At 30.4% G+C, this 13,056-nt stretch overlaps 2 protein-coding genes and 1 long non-coding RNA gene across 11 annotated transcripts in view; 2 read left to right on the top strand and 1 right to left on the bottom strand.

Moving 5' to 3' along the window:
• The window catches only part of LOC145963548 (uncharacterized), a 162,151-nt gene that overhangs the window by 115,188 nt on the left and 33,907 nt on the right, over window positions 1–13,056 (bottom strand). The window contains exon 3 of one of the 8 annotated variants that reach the window (XR_014436193.1): window positions 5,444–5,525. The exons of the other annotated variants lie outside the window; for them this stretch is intronic. The gene's annotated coding sequence lies outside the window, so the exon portion shown is untranslated. Of the gene's footprint in view, window positions 1–5,443; window positions 5,526–13,056 lie in introns of those variants that run through there. 8 annotated transcript variants of the gene reach the window in all.
• The window catches only part of LOC145963546 (neural cell adhesion molecule 2), a 130,216-nt gene that overhangs the window by 99,900 nt on the left and 17,260 nt on the right, over window positions 1–13,056 (top strand). The gene's annotated exons all lie outside the window — the stretch shown is intronic.
• LOC145962916 (uncharacterized) lies at window positions 8,224–11,183 on the top strand. Of its 2 annotated transcripts, XR_014436030.1 has the most exons (4): window positions 8,224–8,233; window positions 8,353–8,412; window positions 8,496–8,617; window positions 8,744–11,183. It is a non-coding gene; the product is annotated as an uncharacterized LOC145962916 (long non-coding RNA). The 2 variants fall into 2 exon arrangements; XR_014436029.1 differs by lacking the exon at window positions 8,224–8,233 and having other exon boundaries at window positions 8,234–8,412.

The following is a 13,056-nucleotide window of genomic DNA, read 5'->3' as shown; positions in this document are numbered from 1 at the left end:
CCACGATGAAATTCCCCGTGAAAGTACCTGTCTTCATTTGACTAATACTTTCCGTACCATTTCATATTTACATAATTTATTTAAAGAAGAAAAACAAATTATATATGCTAAAAAAACGATCAGCCAAAATGCAAAATTAAATATTCCAAAAGAGACGAGCAAATTTCGATCAAATTAAATATTTGACAATAATGTTGGTATTTTCTTTCTCTTTAATCTTTGTATTTTTGTGAAAAATATAACATTGAAATACATATAAAAGAATTAAAAATAAGAATATACAGTCTTTTACTAGATTTCTCTAAAAAGAAAACTATGTCAGAGGCGCGCATCATATGCAAACAATATTCTATTATGCTTTATTCAGTTACCTTAATAATAGATCCCTTTCTTATTCTTTATTCAGACTCTATTCAGACGTTATATCAAGGATTTCCTGTCAGACACACTTGTTATTTTATAGTCCGCTTCAAAATCAATATATTATCTCAATACCCATCTCGCTACATCTAATCTCACACTCCTACTTTTTTCGACTTTCAAAAAATTTTCGAAATTTCGTTAGTCGAACGAACGCGTGAACAAGGAACGGAGATCAATTTCACGCCCGGGATAGGAAAGTGGGGTAAGTGGGTAGATAAGGGTGTGAGAATCCGATGTCGATCCGGCCGCCTAACTGAGAATGTGATCACAACGGGGTGCGAGAAGAGAGGGTAGTTAAAGGGGTGAAGGGGCTAGTCGAGGAGCGCAATAGCGTGAGAAGCAGTAGGACTCGAAATTTTCGTCCCTCCCTCTCCGCTATTCTCCTTCGTGCTCGCTCGCCACCGACAACCTCGCCACCCTACCCGCGCCTCCTCAGACCACCTCATCCCCTGCTCGGCAGCCTCGTTTGGAGCACACGTGCCACTGACAGCAGTTAATTACACCGCCACGGAGTCAAAGAGAGAGAGAAAGAGAGAGGGAGAGAGAAAGAGAGAGCGAGCGAGAGAGACAGAGATTGTAAAACGGAGAAACGACAAGTTAGCGGGGAAAGAATGGCGTCCCGGAGACAATTGCATGCCGCCATCAAAAGTTGAAGTGACCGGAAGAACTCCATCGTCCGGTGTCCTGGCATAAGCGCTTGCCACCGACTCCAGTATACGCTTTCCGGATGGCCAGGATTATCCTTATGCCCAGCCAAATGGATGTTTTACCGTGAGAGACACATATACACGCACATATTATATAAATTAAAATTCGCATGAATTTTATCAAGTGCTCAAACTTAATAATAATTATTGTTAGGCAGATACCATAAATTTTTTTAAAAATATTATGCGATCAAAATAAAATTCTTAATTGCAACAGTTATTCTTTTATAAAGTTTTGATATATTAAAAGATTTTCATAAAAAAATCATTTTTCAATCATATTACTCAATAAGAGTATTAATTTTTTCTTTCTTAAAGTATATTATTAATAGTAACATTATATTTTCAATATGCAATATATAATTCAATAAGAAAGTCGTGCCAAGAATATGACTAGAAAGTGAGTATAAGTGAAGCGGAATAAAATTATAGATAGGATAAAGAAACTACGTAGATCGTCAAACATCATTTTCTTATAGTTTCTGACGTAAAATAGACATTAACATGTAAGAAAAGTGCAGAGTTTAACAAGCCTTAGGGACTATTTCTCGATTCATATCGCATTTCTTTCGACGGCGATAATCGCTAGTCGCAAAATAATCTCGCCGATTACGCCATTATAGTTCGAGGATAAAATTCATCGATACGATCGATATTTGCAATTCTTCAGTTACATATCGAGAGCGCGTGACGATAACGGGGTCACCAGTGTTCTTTGTATCGCGCAGCAATGACAGTTGGTCACGTCGCGAGCGGGATGGGGGAGAAATTAAACGTTTGCTCGACCCAATTTTCGCCGAGCGTCTGGCGAAGGTAATTGCGCGGCGGACCGGCCTAGGAGGGACCGTGTCAAAACTTGGGAAGGCCGCAACCGAGAAAACAAGCAACTTTTAATTGGAAACCCGTACGCGCGCGCGGATACTGCATGCAGCCCGTTCCAAGACACTTTTCGTTAGTTTAGATTTGGCAATTAAGTGCAAACCCCGTCCTTCCGCGTCTCAGAGAACGGGCGATTAATCCTTTCGTTGCTGCATATAATTTCACCTACGCTACGCGCAAGGCAACGAGATGCAAATTGGTTGCAAATGCGGTTGTAATTTTTCGTAGGAGATCCTTGTATATTTATATCGTAAAATATCATATTATGTCATATATTTCTTTTTGTAATTGCTTGAAAAAAAAAAAGGTAAATGTTTACTTTAGCTTACACAGCTCGAAAAATTTTTATTTTCACATATGTTATAGAGGATACATTCCTAAGTAATACACCGTTTGAATTTTGTGGCGCTCTCTCTTCGTTCCTGAGATATGCAATTTTGAAGTTTCATAGTTTCATAGTTTCATGTCATCTTTTCGTTATATCCTATTTATGTGTTTACATTTTTTGTTTACATTTGCTCAACACGGTTTCATATTATATTTTCCTTGTGTGTTTATATTTTTTTGTTTATGTTTGCTCGTTGTGACTTCCATGTCGCTAAGCTATAGAAATATCAGAAATGTGTGTACACACACACACACGCGCGGGGTGCAAGGGGGGGCCTTCGGCCCCTCCTCCCGCAACCACCCCGCCGATAGTCAAGGTGGACCTCGCTTTACAACTTACAGCATATATCCATTGTGAGTGAACTCTTCGCAATGCGTCCCCTACCGGCGGGGTGATTGCGGGAGGGGGGACCGAAGGCCCCCGTTGCACCCCCTCGCGCGCGCGCGCGCGTGTGTGTGTGTGTGTGTGTGCCTATATTTCTTCTTAAACATACATGATGTGGTAAAATTATATTGTATTCTTGAAACTTTTTTTGTTAATAACTATTTAATAAATAACAATAAGCGGCTAAAACCTTCTGAAAGTTATTCAGAAAGATGACCTCGGGAAATGTAAACAGAAAAATATAAACATATTTAGAAAATAACGAAAAGATGATACAAGTAAGTATAAAATTTCAAAATTGCATATCTCAGGAACGAAGAGAGAGCGCCACAAAATTCAAACGGTGTATTACTTAGGAATGTATCCTCTACAACATATGTGAAAATAAAAATTTTTCGAGCTGTGTAAGCTAAAGTAAACATTTACCAAAAAAACAATCACGATCAAAATATATGATAGAATAACTAAAAATCGAATCGAATATATATTTTAAAAAATATTGCAAAATCAATATTACAAATTTTTCACATACGCATCTAACATTTGCATTTTCAATGCTTAACCATAAATAGAATAGCATTTTTATAATTGCTTTATGAAATGATTTGTAAATATTTTCCATATTTCTCATTCATACTCTCCTTAGAAATATATATGTAATTATTTGTAGAAAAAGGAAAAATAGTTGAGATTAAAAAATAGATTACATTTTTCACATAAAATATAAATGTCACAATTCTAAAGAAGAGATGTAAGTCTTTTCTATATCTTTTATATACATAAATACTTAGTATTGACTTTTCTTCAAATGATAGCGATATCTCTACATTATTTCATTGATCGTAATAATAATCATTCCTTCATTATCCCTTCAAAGGGCGATGGCGTTCCTATGCAGAATGTCTATCTAGAGTCACGTTTGGAATGCACAAACAGAATGCGGTGGCCATACATATATGTAAACTCGGAAGCGCGAAACATTGTACGCTATTTAGGGTTAAATCGGAAGCATCTCATAATCAAATCAATTTGTCCCCTCTTTGTGATACAAAATAAGAATTTGAAGTACAAAAGTTTTTGTATACTTTGAAATACAAAAATTCAGAGAAAAAAATATATATTTTATTCCATATTCTTTTATATTCCATATTCTTTTATATTCCAAGAATTTATATTCCCAGAGTTTTTTATAAAATTAAATTTTTTAAATTCTTGAAATTTTTAAGTCTCATCTTTAAATGTACAAAAAGTTTTTTTTAGTATTTATTTATTGAAAATTCGCACAATATATACTTCTCGTCGCTATATTATCTCTATGTGGCTTGACTCAGAAGATCATAGATAAATTTCTTATGTCAAGACACTATAAAGCGATATATATCAGCGATCAACTTGTCAAAGCCAAAGATCCCTTTTGTTTCGAATTTCCAGGAGCATTTCTCGGTGAATCATGCTTTATACTGTTATCAGTTTATAGTTCATATATTAATGAACACTAGGATTATGCAAACGAGATCGCTTTATTATGAATTAATATCACTCTAATCGCTCAAATACTATGCACATAAATCACAGATACATAGTAACAAACTTATATTTCGATTTTGTTATCAACAAATCGTTTATACGTGATTATTTTAATTAAAATTATTGAGTCCAATTTGTAGTCTTGCTTTTATAAAAAATAATTTACAAAATGACTTCTTTGTTTATCTCGCTACATATTGATGTATAATACTTTTTATATTGAAAGACTTTGATTATATAATTTGAACAATTACAATGTTATACAAGAAAAAAGCGAATAGAAATTTTATATTATTTTGGGAGCCCTGGATATGAAGACATTCGAGTTTGCTGTATCTTCAATTTGGTACAATACACATTCAGTATAAAACATAAATCACGATTCTCTGATGTTTCCTTTACATCATGTATAGATAAGTACATAACGTACAGATATGTGTGAATATGGGTAGTAGTGGTATTCAACTGCAGGATAAAGAAATCCAATATTATAAAGGCAGTATAGCCAGTATACATCCGTAAAGTAACCGTTGGACCGTAACGATGAAGAAAGGCGTTCTTTGTCCATACAAATTTATGTTTGCAAGGGATATTGAAGTATTTTTCTTCCTTTTCAAAGTTACTGATCTCTCTCCGCAAGCAAGTTGCGATTCCAACAAATTGTCCGATCAATTTCGCATCTCATACATCATCTCGATGTTAGAAAAACTTATTCTAACGCACTATATATATATATATATATATATATACTTCGCAATATTACGATTATTTTTGACATTTTTCAAAAATGATCACTATTCGTTTTTTTACAACTAAATATAATACCTTCAGAAAGTATCATATCATATAGTAGTATTGTATCATATATTGTCGTTTCGCAACCACAATCTCTCACGTGCAGAAAGTTTCTTCTTATTCGTTCAAACTTTTATTCATTTAAATATTATTCAAAACGTTTAATAATAATTTTAATACGCGTAAAATATTACCGAGAAATAAAACGAACGACTTCTAATTACATATTGAAAGCATTTCTGCCGAAATAATTTATAAAAAGCGATATTATCGTATGACAGAGTGATATCGTGTAGATAATTTCATTTAATTAATGCCACTCAAAGTTACTTTTTATACCCACATTTAATGAGGGTTATCAAAGTGAGCCTTGTCGAGATTTCCTCGTTCGAAATGAGGAAATTCATCCTTTATCCTTCATCCTACAGAAAGGGAAGGGAAAAGAACTGCTTGAAAGATTGAACGAACGTTGACTTAATTGATAGCGTGACAGATTAAAAATGCGCACCGTAAAGAAGAGACGAACCGTTATCATTTCCATATTATGATATTTAATTAGAGATAATCAGATAATATATTATTGATATTTTGATTTTAATTAATCTTTAATAAAATTCTTTACCAATTCATCACAGACAATATACTTTGCACTTGTGTCAAATGTATATTGACATTATTTCAATGAAAATATGACAAACGTGAATTAAATATAATTGACAAGATAAAAATAATACTAATCTCACGTAAAGCTTTTATTCGCACCGTCATCCAACACGTCACCGCAAAGCTGCGTTAATGCGCTTTATAGAACGGCTTTAAAAATGTTCATCTGACTTTTACTGGATATAACAATTAGACTTAACAACAATGAAAGCATGTATGAACAGCCTAGTCCGATATGTTCACTGAGAAATTTATTGAACCGTTCGTTCTTTTTTCTTGTTTTTTTTTTTCGTTTTCCGATTCATTCGCGCTCGACTAGCGAGAGCATACGGGTGAGAGCAGTAAATGGGCCCTCTCGGAAACAATAGACAGGGCAACGAGCACTCGGAAATGGCCCACTTAATCGCCCCTCTCTGACAATATATCGATAGTCTGCTTCGATGGTGTTGCTTTTGTTGCCAACGCAGAACAACGCGGCTACCCGATATAATTGAGCTACAAGAGCTGACCTCCACTTACATTACCACGGTGTCTATAACTCGAGACCCCCGTATATGCATTCGTGTCACAAGACATTGTATTTACTGATGCAGCCAATGTATCATATTTAGTATCACTTTGTAAGATTCTTTTGAAGTCTTCGTTTCTCCTCTCGCTTCATATCGTGTCTTGCTATAATATATCTATATATATAAAGTTTCTATAATATATTATTTATTTTTAAATTGCTCTAGAATTTTAAATATATTAATATAAATTTATACCTTTATTACCCCTTCTTTCCTTCGTGTCGTTTAAAGTCCTATCATGTATTAATTTCTATGAAATTTCTAAAAAATCTTTTTATCTCGAAATAAAATGTCTTAACTTGAAAACATCTTTATGTGCCTATAAGTATATTATTTAAATATTATAATATTATTGTTAAAGTTGATTTCAACCTGACTCATAAAACCGTAGATAAAATATAACAAAAATTAAGAAATTTTGAGTGTAAAATAATTTATCAAAAAAATTTATACAGATTTAATATTTCATATAAATTTAGAATGCATACAAAATAATTTCTTTATAAAAATAAATATGTTTTTATCATTATTCATACTTATTTAAAAATTATACAAAAAATTTATTCAAACAGTTTATATATATATGTAGATCACTTTTTTCCAAATGAATACTTGGACCTTAATATTTCTATAATAAATTACATTTTGTCAAAATAGAACAAACAAATGTATCACGTTTTATCACGTTTTTTTCCGATAATGCCGTAAATATGCTACTTCAATTTATTCCCGCTCTATTCAATTTATTCGATTTATTTCTTGTGCATTCATATACCCTCTCTTTCTTTCGTAAAAATATTTTCTGTCATTTCTTTCATTTTTCCCAAATGCTCGATTCAGCACTTACAGACGTAATGCAATCTCGCAAGGAATTCTTGACACACAACGTGACTGTCCACGGTTAGAAGTAACCACTGTCCGAAGAAATAGCACAGATTCTTTTAAGTACAAAACTATTCTAGGGACAAAAGAGGTATTTCCGAATATGTGTAGCATGTGAACATAAAAACAAACTTGTAAAAAAATTTTCTTTGCATATAAAATATATATATGTACTATATATTAAATAAATTAAAAAATATATATATACTATATAAAAATATAAATATATACTAAATTTTACAATTATTTACTTATTAAAACGGTAAATCATTACGTAATAAAAAGTTATTTAAGTATTATATAAATCGATAAAAATATTCTACATACATTATATTTTTTTTTTCAAAAATATAAAGATAAACTAAAATAAATATAAATAATAAAATATTATTTTCAAATTATATAAAAATATATAATTATATTAATTCTGATTGTCAGAAAATTCTAAAAATGAAAATATAATTTAATAATAGATTTTTATTAATAAAAAAAAATATTTTTTAAAGAGTAAATTTTTATAAATCTTAAAATTGTGGTGTGTAGTTTTTAAAGAGATATATGACCGCGTAAATATGTTTATTTTGAGAAACAATTACATCGACATTGTTATAAATGCACTAACAATTAATTATGTCATAATAGAAAATTAGTTATTTATTATGAGCTAATTAACTGTTACACATAATAATATTTAGAGTGTGTACAAAATAAAATGAAGATTAATGAATATGTATGAATATTAAAGATGAATATTAAAGATATTATAATAAAAATATATATATTTTATATAAAAGAGAAAAGAGAGATTTCTTAATAAAAAGTAGAATTATATATATGTCGAATTTCTTATATTGTGAAAGCTTTGAAAAGAAAGTCATAGAGATGATGTACAATTTAATAACGTTGATGACTATCATAAATAGGAAACAATAACAGACTTTCTATATTTTCGTATGTCCAAAAGATCGATATACTCCTAAAAGGTCGATATACTACCAGATGTGAGAGCGAGACATGTGAGTACAGACGTGTTTTTCTTGAGTTCTTTTGGTCTCCTTATAATTTTCACGAAACATTTATTTTAACTTTGCTGTGGTTTTTCTAAGACTCTAAAGTAAACCATTTGTATTGACAGAAATTAGCAGTTCGAGTATTTGCATTTCTTGGATGCATACATAAATCATAATTAATGCAGGTAAAAAAAGCGTTTTACTCATATCATACAATCGATCTTATCACCTTGTAATCATCTTGTTACCAACAAAATATTTTTAATAGTTTATAGAACCGTTGAATTTGAAGAAAATTGTTTCTAGAAGTTAAAATTGGAAATTAAATAAATTGAGAATTTTCAATTGAATAACCATTTGACAAAATCAGGATAATCTTGAGATCTTCAGGTAAATCTTGAAATTCTATTTAAATTTGTTTATTGCCTTCAATGCTCGCGTTTTAGTTGTGTTTATCATTAGTCTGTTCTTGTTATATGTCATATTTATGTATATAAATATATATTTGTGTTACAGTTTCCAAATTAACGTATTTCGAATCAGCAGATCGTGTCTCAAGCGACACTTGCTTCATTATGCGAAACACTGCATATTAAATTTCTTTATACTATGCAGTCTAGCGAGAATCTATGTTGGAACTGCGGTGAAAATGGTGAATATTTTCAATGTGCAGGTCCATGCAAGAGATTTCAACATTTTATTTGCAAAGGAAAAAACAACGAATGTCAACTAGTTTATAAGAGCATCGTAGACTCAATATCTCCCATACCTGACTTCTACTGCCCTGTATGCATTGACAATCTTCCAACACGTTATTACTTAAGAGTAGGTACATCAGAATCAGCTATTAATTCGAGTAAAAAGAAATCTTTAGATGATAACAATACAGACACAAAAACATGCGAGACTAATAAAACTTTACAAAAAGTAAAGATTTTAAATGAAAAAATAAAATCTTCACTCTGTGTGACTCTATGTCACATAGAGCAGGCTTGTTCTGACTTATCTTTTAATGTGCCATTGACAGAAAAATATTTACACATATTGGAATCCTTTGTTGAGACTCATACAAATTTATTTGACAAAATAGTGGCTTTTATAATCGGATTACAGAAGGGTATCAATATTAAACAAATAGAATTGAAGGAGATGGAATCTCTTCTTATTAAATGTGACCGAATAGCCCATCAACTTCAAGAACTACATCAAGAAATACATTTTCAATACAAATAAGAGAAATTTTCCCTTCTCTATAGACCATCACATACATGATTTCAATAATGAACGGAGAATGAAAGAAGCAATGAAGTTAAGGACTGTCATCAATTTATTCTTATAATCATTCTTGTCAAAATTTATCGCATGAAAAATCAAACTTTGCAGCATTACCATCTCTCTGTCTACATTTTTTTTACAGTAAAATTTTATATTGGTAGAAAAACAGAAAAGAGAATTTGATTTTACTGATTTTTATTTTCTTTGAAATCACACAAATCTATATTAATGAAAGATTCTCTGGAATTGCGATAATTAAAATCGGCAGCTTATAAATTTATTAAAAATAACAACTAACTATGTATTTAATATAAAAATAATGTTGTCTCTAACATTATTTCAATATGCTTCTTTCCATTTTATTAAAATCACTATAGATTTGCGTACATATCATAAGTATATATTTTCAATTTCAAATAATAATGCCAGTAGATATAATTTTCGCGAAAGGGCAGATAGAGATAAATTGCAAAATATAAAATCTCAAAAGTAGAAAAATTAGATTTTAATATACATATGCAATGTATTTTTGTTTTTGACAAGAAGCTAGATTATATGGTTTCTAGAAATATTTATACGCAATACAAATAATAAAAATAATAATAGAAAATAATAATAAAAGACATGATAGAATTTTTATTATTTCATTGTTTTACATTTTTAAAAAAATAATACATTTGCAACGTGCTAATTAATAATAAAATAAAAGAAAAATCATGTCTGTAAGCATTTCCTTGGTGCTTAAAAAACTAACATATTATATAATTATTAATGTATATTAGAAACCGTAGTATGTTAGAAATAAAAAACATAGAATTTTTTTCTGAAGAAATTTATCACTAACAATTTATAAATTTTATGTATTAAATTAAAGAACTTATGTAATTACTAATGTAATATTTGTAAAAAACTTAACTCTGTCTAATATTTATAATATTACACGAAATACAAATATGTAGCATAAATTCTTCATATAGCAAATAGCACAACAATATTATAATATTATAATGAGTTTCTAATGTACATTAATAATTATATGATTTGCTAGTTTTTTAAGCGTCAAAGAAATGCTTACAGACACAATTTTTATTTTATTATTAAATAGTAACAAGTAACACGTCGCAAGTGTATTATTTTCTTGAAAATGTTAATAAAATAACATTTATAGATTTTGTGTATGCATGTTTGTAATAGATAACTATCAGAAATGTTTCAACAAAAAAGTATAAAAATATGATCGGAATACAAGTTAAATGTTTTGCTGCAATATAGACATTTTACGCATAGTAGTGACAATGTTTGAGATTCATTGCAATGAATTTATTCCGTTGGACAACTGACAATACAAAAACGTTTAGTCTTTATAAACATATATGGCATTTCAAATATCGATATATATGTTGCTCTTATCTCTATAGTATCTCTATTATTCAAAATATTTCAAATTTTCACAGTGATAATTTAACAAAGAGAAATGTAAAACAATTGTATAACTATATCAATTTATATATAAAACCGGATGTTCGAAATCTCAATAAAATAGTTTTATGATTGGTAACGATTGTATTTGTGATAAAATTTAAAGTACAGTTACAGAATATCTGTTATATAATTTTTCCTTATTATTTTTATTATTTAATTATAATTTTTTTAATAATATAATAAATATTATGAGCATAAACTCTCTTGTAGACTATTTAATGGATATAAACTCGACCAATATTTATACTTGATAACATTTTACTGTAATACTATCACTTCGCGCCGAATAACAAAGACATTTAGAACTCATTACGATATTTCATCTCTATTATAAGCACCTTTCGTTAATGATAGAAAAGCATTTTATTACAGAGGATACCATGCATCTCCTAAATGTTATAATTAAGCGCTTCAGATTTTTCTACACTTTTCTTTAGTAGACATATTATTTTTATCCTATATTTTCTTTTACCTTCTTTCAAAGCGTTACGCCGCGTCAAAATTCCATTCAATACAGGAAGCGCAAAAAGATGTAGCTATAGAGAACAGACCTGCCGCGAATTCGTGTCGTTCACGAGGATGTACCGAGAGGATACGATTTTTCTCAGAATCGCCGACCGAGCTATTTCCCTTACCGATCGAAATTGAAATTCCGCTCGGGTACGGATCTGTCTGCGCTGTTTAGCGCGACCTCGTTGTCCCTTTGAAGGCGCTTCGTGCTTGCAATTGTAGCAGATTCGGTCGGGGCAGAATTCTCGGTTACACTTGCAGCGTTGCACCGGGTCGCGTTGCTCGGGTCAATCGTCTGCCTCATCAAGCGGGAATAGCAAGCCGGCGATGTTGCTTGTTAGCGAGGTGCCTTCGTAAACGAGCATATGCCCCACTCGATGGATATGTCATATATTAAACTGTATATATATATATATATATATATATATATATATATATATATATATGGCGTCCATATGTGCGCTTTCGCGATCGACCGTGCAAGCTCGCCGCTTCGTTCCAGACATTGCCCTTGATGCATCAAGTACATACTTGATCATCTATGTACATATATTAGAGATATATCTCACTCAATGTATAAATTAGTATATTAGATTGACAAGCTGACGTCTTAATTCTGTTTAGAATAGATATTGCATAGAACGGATTTGAAATTAGGACGAGCAAAGAACATCGAAGGATTGTCATCATAGCATGTATTCACCCTGCATACTTCATGTATTTTACATTATATTTTATTTATATTTGCAGTGGGGAGGAGGATGCACTTCTCTGCTTGTATCAATTGTAATAACAATCGATTTCCTCGAATTTATTTTGGTAGGCTGTCAATATCTGCATTTCAAAATATGATTTCTTATAAAAAACGTGCTTATAATTTAACAGAAAATTTTTTCCAGTACATATATGAAATGAAATATCATTTATAACGATTAATTCATAGAAAATAATTAATATTATTTTCAATGTTTGATTAAAAACATACTTAATTATAAATTCGTATTCATATAATAAATTCTCACTAAAAGCTTTTCGAACTCATACTTTATGAAACTCTGTTGTACAAATAGATTGTGTTGAATGTATAAATAGATATATCAAGAATATTATTAATTAATGATTGATAAAATATAACTGTAAATTATATTAAAAAATAGGTCAAATTAACAGAAATTTTTAAAACTTCTAAAACATTTAAAAGTATATTAAAGGTTTATATTTAAATTGATATTTTTCACGTAATTTTTAAAATGTTGACCAATTGCTCCAATTGGTCAACATTTTATGTATTAAAAATTACTTGAAGAATATCAATTTAGGAAATATAAGCCTAATCCGATATAAACAATCGCAGATTCGTACTGTACTATAATTATTTATCAAGTTAGTGATCGATTATCGAATATGAGACAATCTATGTGCGAAATCATAGAAATATTGTGTGTTTAATTTATATATATATTATATTTATATATATTATATATTCTCGATGTTAACTGATGCAAGCAGCAAAATCGCGCAGATGTCGTTCTGTCAGTTACACCTGTTGCAACGCTATTTGC

Source organism: Camponotus vicinus, unplaced genomic scaffold (assembly GCF_025532165.1).
Source record: "Camponotus vicinus isolate PSW18456_S1 unplaced genomic scaffold, iyCamVici1.0 SCAF_12, whole genome shotgun sequence".
Classification (NCBI taxonomy): Eukaryota; Metazoa; Arthropoda; class Insecta; order Hymenoptera; family Formicidae; genus Camponotus; species Camponotus vicinus.
This window is presented reverse-complemented; position numbering and strand designations above follow the sequence as displayed.